Below are 6,045 nucleotides of genomic sequence, written 5' to 3'. Positions count from 1 at the left end.
GCATGCAGCGCCCCTTTTTTGGGTTCAATGGCTCAACTTTTTGATGGGCCTTCTTATTGTATCAAACTCTGATATGCGCTTATAGCTACGTTTCATAAATATAAAGTTGTTATATTTCGTAAATACAATCTAAATGGTTGTCTAGTCGTCTCGTCGCGTAATTTTTCTTTTGTTTAAAAGAGAAGGAAAAAAAAAAAGGGCTCAGGCACGTGTTATCCACGTGAAAATCTCTACTTCTATAAAATCCTCCATATCTTCCACATTTTTCTCTTTTCCCGCAACAGCAAAAACTAGATTCTATCAATGGCTTCCACAGAACAAACCCAAAATGGCACTGTAATACCCCCAACAAGAAACCCTTATTACAACAACAACAACAACAACAACAACAACAACAACAGACACAAACCAAGAACCTCAAAATCCTCAAATAAAACAAGAAGAAACAGACCCAACTTCCGTAAAAATCAATCTAGCTACTACTACAGTGGTTGTTTCAGTAGAAAGCCAAAGTGGTCTGGATTTCCTTGGAGTTGTGTGTTTAAGGTAGTAGTACATGTGCTTAAAGTTGGTAGTATTATAGGGTGTAAAGGTGAGCTCGTTAAGAAGATGTGCGAAAATTCACGTTCTTGATGGTCCCGTTTTCGTCTCCTGATCGCATTGTAAGTTTACCCTTTTCGTCGCGTATCATTACACTTTGTTTGGATGGTTGTTATATATCGTTTCATAATGTATTGTGTTGTGTTGTATTGTATTGTGTTGTATTGTACTTTATTGTTTTGATGAATACAAGGGTAGGGGATAAGGCTATTTATTATAAGAAGGGAGGGTTATGGATAAAATAAGATTATTAGATAATAAGCAAAGACAAAATGAGAAAAAAAAAAAGGCAACGATGCGATTAAACCAACCAGAAACCTTATTACAACAACCACGGGAACCAACCAAGAACCTTAAAATCCTCAAGTAAAACCAGAAGAAACAGACCCAAGTGGTTCAGTAAAACCCGAACAAGCCACCAGTAATACAGAGGTTATTCCAATAGAGAAACCAAAGTGGCCTGGGAGTTATGTGTTTAGGTTGGTTGTACCTGTGCTTAAAGTTGGAAGTATTATAGGGAGAAAAGGTGAGCTTGTTAAAAAGATGTGTGAAGAAATGGGTGCGAAGATTCGCGTTCTTGATGGACCAGCTACTTCTCCTGATTGCATTGTAAGTTACCCTTTGGATTTTGATGTGATATTTTATCTATCAAAGAACTTGGAATTCAAAAGGTATCACATAAATAAATTGGTACGGAGGGAATAATATTTTGTTTCTCCACTTTTCGTCACATATTCCAATGCATATGTTGTTCTTTTTAGGAAGTTGCAGAATGCACAATTAGCACAATTACATTACTCACATGATTTGTGTTAATCTTAGCAAGGTTTGGATTTTGATGTCATATTTTGTGTATTAAAATAACTTTTCAACATTATGTTAGTATTTCGTTTCACCAGTGATCAGGGGGCGACGTAAGGTTTAATTGAATCACCTTTACCCCGAAATTGTAAGTAGTGTGCAAATAAGAAGAAAAGAGAGTTCTTTTGTGAATATATATGAGCTTTTGAGTTCCCTTGAGGCCTTGACATGGGAGTGGCAAACGGGCAGGTGGGATCGAATATGGCGGTCGAGATTGGGTTAAGAACGGATAAAATATCCGACCTGCCCATATTTAACACCTATAGGAAATAGGTTAAGTGACAGATAATATGGATATCCATATTTTACATGGCTTCATGAATAGTGAGGTGAGAGCTTAGACTCCCGGAGAGCAAGAACTCATGGATTGATAATATGAATATCCATATTATCCATCTGGCTATCCATTTCTTTTAGTGGATAATATTGGTAGTATCCATATTTGATCCATTTTTAAAAAAGTCAGTTATCCACCCATGTCTAATGGGATTGGATGGTTACTTGTTCTTTTTGACCATTTTTCCAGCCCTACCTTGACATAAGGGAAATTCTAATGGAGTATGTTGTAGGTAACATACTCAAATTTAAGGTGCAATCTTGCATATATTTGTATCTCCTTGCTAGAATCCTTGCTCTGCCACTGCCATTGGCGTATTACACTAGTTGAATGAACATCTTATACTAATTAATTGCTGGGCTATACATTTGATTTTTATGCCATAATAAGCATTAAGGGTTTAGAGAGTTTGAGTCGTGTGACTAGAGTACAACTTAATACACAAGTTAATCCCTCTATGTAGATCTGCCTTATTTTTCATGGCATGACTCCTATGTGGGCCCCTCCATCCCGTGCCCCCGACACCTGCCACACAAAAGGAAGAAGAGAAAATGCTAGATGTAAGGAACTGGCTCAACTGTTTTTTTCATGTTGAATATAATCTGGTTTTAGTGATGAAGTTTCTCAGAATGATAATGAAGACAGGTCTAAGTATTACACCAACGAGTTATTGGAAGTACTTGGTGGAGATTTTTACAAGGTTAAGCTAATGGAAGTTCACAAAAATAAAACCAGGCAATAGAGAGTTTAAAAATGAGAAGAAGCTTTGCCAAGGTGGGAAATTTCAGATTCGCTATTTGCTCCCCTTTCAAACCTTCGGTAAAGCATCCATTTGAAGTGCAATGAATGTCTTTGAAGATGAATGTCAAAGCTAATTCTAAGGGAAGATTTAGACGGAAAACTGAAATAACGAAAAAGCAAAAAGATTGAGGGAGTGAGAGGTGTAGCAAAAGGCGGAGCAATGATCGTGAATATTTGGTTTCTTAATCTTATTGTGAGAAGAGAAACCAACATGTATTTACTCTCCTTACAAGTGTCATTAACATCGCATAAGCCTGGTCAAACATGTGCTCTAACCAACTTGAGGTATTTAGCTGGGAAACTGTGAAGTTAGGGTGTCGTCTTTACAAAACCTTGCAAGCGGAGGTGTCAATTTCTGTATAATGGGTAGATGTTGCATGCTTGCTCTTTAGAAGAATAGATTACCTGAAATTTGGGAGATATTAAGGAAACAATTATCTAGACAAAGCAATCTATAAATGTCAAATAACATTGTACACTATCTACGAAGCACAAAATGCTTTGACAAGATAGAATTCTTGTCACTAGTTTGAATCTTGCTGCAAACAAAAGTTTGGTATTTATGTGGAGAAGATTAGAGGGATGGACCCATTATTCACTGAGCTTCGAACCATGCGCCTCTGGTCCCTGTGGATTTCTCTCGCTTATCAAAGAAAAAAGATGGACTTGCTCTTATTGTAACATTAATGTTTTCTTGGATTCTTTTGTAATTCTTATTATGAGAACATTGCCATTGCCAACTGCTTTATTTGCTAGTCTGATGGTGTTATTTCTGTGTAGTATTTGCTTTCTGCATCTTCAAAATGCTGTCCTGGTATGTACTTTCTTTTATATCTTGAGTCAATAGAACCGATCAAAAAAAAAAAAAAAATCTTGAGTCAATAGACTTCCTTGATTTGTGCCAACTTGTATATGCAATCAAAACATCATCCATATACAGACACATTCTTTTAGACTATGCAAATTTTAATGGTTGGGCCAGTGGATGACCACTCCAAGAGTTCTTTTGAATTGTTTTCCTCTGCTATGGCTGTAAAAATGGGACTAGTATGATCTGTGGTTTGATGTTGAAGTAAGAACTTTCCTGTATCTGCATGATCTGTCATAAATCCTTTTGGGTAAGTTGTAATAATGTTATCCCAAAAGAAACGAAGGGAAGAATCAATAGAACTTCTTTTCATGGCAAAAGGGGTGGACACTTTTTTTTCTCTAGCAAGATACTTTGATAAGCTTTATCCTAGTTCTAGATATCATATGAATCACTTGAAGTAGCGACCTGATAAAAAAATTAAAAAAAATAATAAAAAAAATTACTGGAAGCAGCGTGAACAGCCAATTACAGTAGATCCATTAACCTTCTAATTATCCCTTCTGACTTCAAGAAGTATTGAGTTTTCAAAAAAAGGAATAACAAGTCTTCACATAGGAGAACCAAAAGTTCTGTTCGAAATGACTTGTTTAGTGCAAACACGTGTCATGACATGGAACACATGTTGCTTTTAAGGAGATGACTGAACTACTGCACATGAGAAACAAATTCTTACATATCTTACATATGTACCACCATAAATTAGTTCCAAGCTCAAAAGAAAGTCAGTTTCATGCAGCATATTTGGGATGTCGCTTCAGCTACAAGAAAGATTATTGATCTTTTGTACGTGTTAAAAAAAGATTTATTGACCTTTTGTAAATTATTGACCTATTGTGTTTTCTCTCTTTTACTTTAAGGGGCTAGTGGTGTGGAACAATTAAGCGGTTGAAGATATGTGTGACAGACGTAGGTTTTAGATTTAAAAATTACTGTCCATCCCCTGTAATAGGACTAATTGAAAGGGGAAAGGTGATAGTTAATTATTTTCTTGTGAAGTTTGCATTTTATTCTTTGTTTCTCGCTCTTAAAATGCTTCATTGGCTATCATTCTTTCCAGCTATCATTATTCAATATTTGCTGTTGTGAAGGCTTCCGACCTCCTTATTCTGTTCTGCCCTCTCTTTGATACACACTTGTTAAGTGAGAATCTGCATTTGGTGAAATACACACTGAAATAAAAGGGACATCATCACAAGTTCAGACAGCCCAGCAACTTATGCAGGTAAATCTCAATTTCCTCTTTTTATATAAAGAAACTATCAAAAAGACGTCAACTTGATATGTATTTCCTCCACATCTTTTATGCATGCATTGAAAACCTGTAAATAATAGGGCTTTTTGCATTTTTGGCCCGTTGGCCAAAATTAAATACGCTTGCTGGCCAATATACAAAACCTAGATATATACATACATACATATATATATATATATATATATATATATATATATATATATATATATATATATATATATATGTATATACACACACACACTTAATAATCTAGGCATATACATTTACCGGCTGGAATTTTTGGAGCGCTCCAAAAATGTAATTATCCCTAAATAATATGCCTTTGAGGAGTTCCCATAGTGTTCCTTCCGAAATGCAAAGCAACTGATGAATGAATCCTAATTTTAGGAATTTATGGGTAGCCACAAAGAATCACTTCCGAGCAGTTATGGCCAGTTAGATACAGGCTTGAGGCAGTCTTCTTACTCTAACCTAGGCAGTGGGTCCTACCCCTCATCTTCATACGGTGGACAGCAATATGGTGGTGGCTATGGATCATCATTCGGTGCAGGCGGAGGAGGGTACAGTAGTTACAGGTCATGAACAGATTAGCTTGAGTCTTAGCACTTGTACTTCCCATCCTCTATTTGTTGTGCATTTGGTGCCAGAGCAAATACCTAAGGAACTGCATGTGGTTCATGCTTTGTTAGTCGGATGTCAGTTACAGGAATGTATTGATAGCTTTTCAGTAGCTGCTCACCATAGCTTGTAGTTCTTACATGTGTATCAATATGATTGAATCTTGGAAGTGTAATATGGTCAAGTTCTGTATGGTTCTCTCAAAGTATAATCTTTAGTTTATTTAATTTCTTTTAACCTTTGTTTTGTAAATGATATTGCAACTTGCCACTTCACAAAAAAAAAAAAAATGATCAGTTGCAATTGCCTCGCTGGAATGGTGTTAGCGTTTCACATATTTTCCCTTGAATGAACCTTGTCAAATTTTGTTCTTCTTAGTGTTTCTTTTTTGCTTTGTTGTCTGTAAAGTTGAGAGCATTTTTATATCCACTTTGAACTGTGATAGAATTGGATTTTTTGATCTTTGTAAGGTGGACGTTATGCTCTTTGTTTTTTCCCTTAAGGTTTCCGGTATTTGGAACTTACTAACTTGAGAGTAGATGACTAATCAGATATCATGCCAAAAACATGAAGATGAATAGCCTGTTTGGCCAAGTTTATTTTTTCTCCAAAAATATTTATTTTTTCGATAAGTGCTTATTTTAAAAAAAGTGAGGTGTTTGGCCAAGCTTTTGGGAGAAAATAAGTACTTTTGGGGAGTAGCAG

General features: G+C 35.9%; 1 long non-coding RNA gene across 1 annotated transcript; it reads left to right on the top strand.

Moving 5' to 3' along the window:
- The first annotated feature begins 285 nt into the window (after positions 1-285).
- LOC132603201 (uncharacterized) lies at positions 286-5,532 on the top strand. Its single transcript, XR_009568004.1, has 3 exons — positions 286-662; positions 4,528-4,692; positions 5,110-5,532. It is a non-coding gene; the product is annotated as an uncharacterized LOC132603201 (long non-coding RNA).
- The last annotated feature ends 513 nt before the right edge of the window (positions 5,533-6,045 follow it).

This window comes from Lycium barbarum, chromosome 7, assembly GCF_019175385.1.
Source record: "Lycium barbarum isolate Lr01 chromosome 7, ASM1917538v2, whole genome shotgun sequence".
NCBI classification, from domain to species: domain Eukaryota; kingdom Viridiplantae; phylum Streptophyta; class Magnoliopsida; order Solanales; family Solanaceae; genus Lycium; species Lycium barbarum.
The sequence above is the reverse complement of the archived record's forward strand: the minus strand, read 5'-3'. Positions and strand labels throughout refer to the sequence as shown.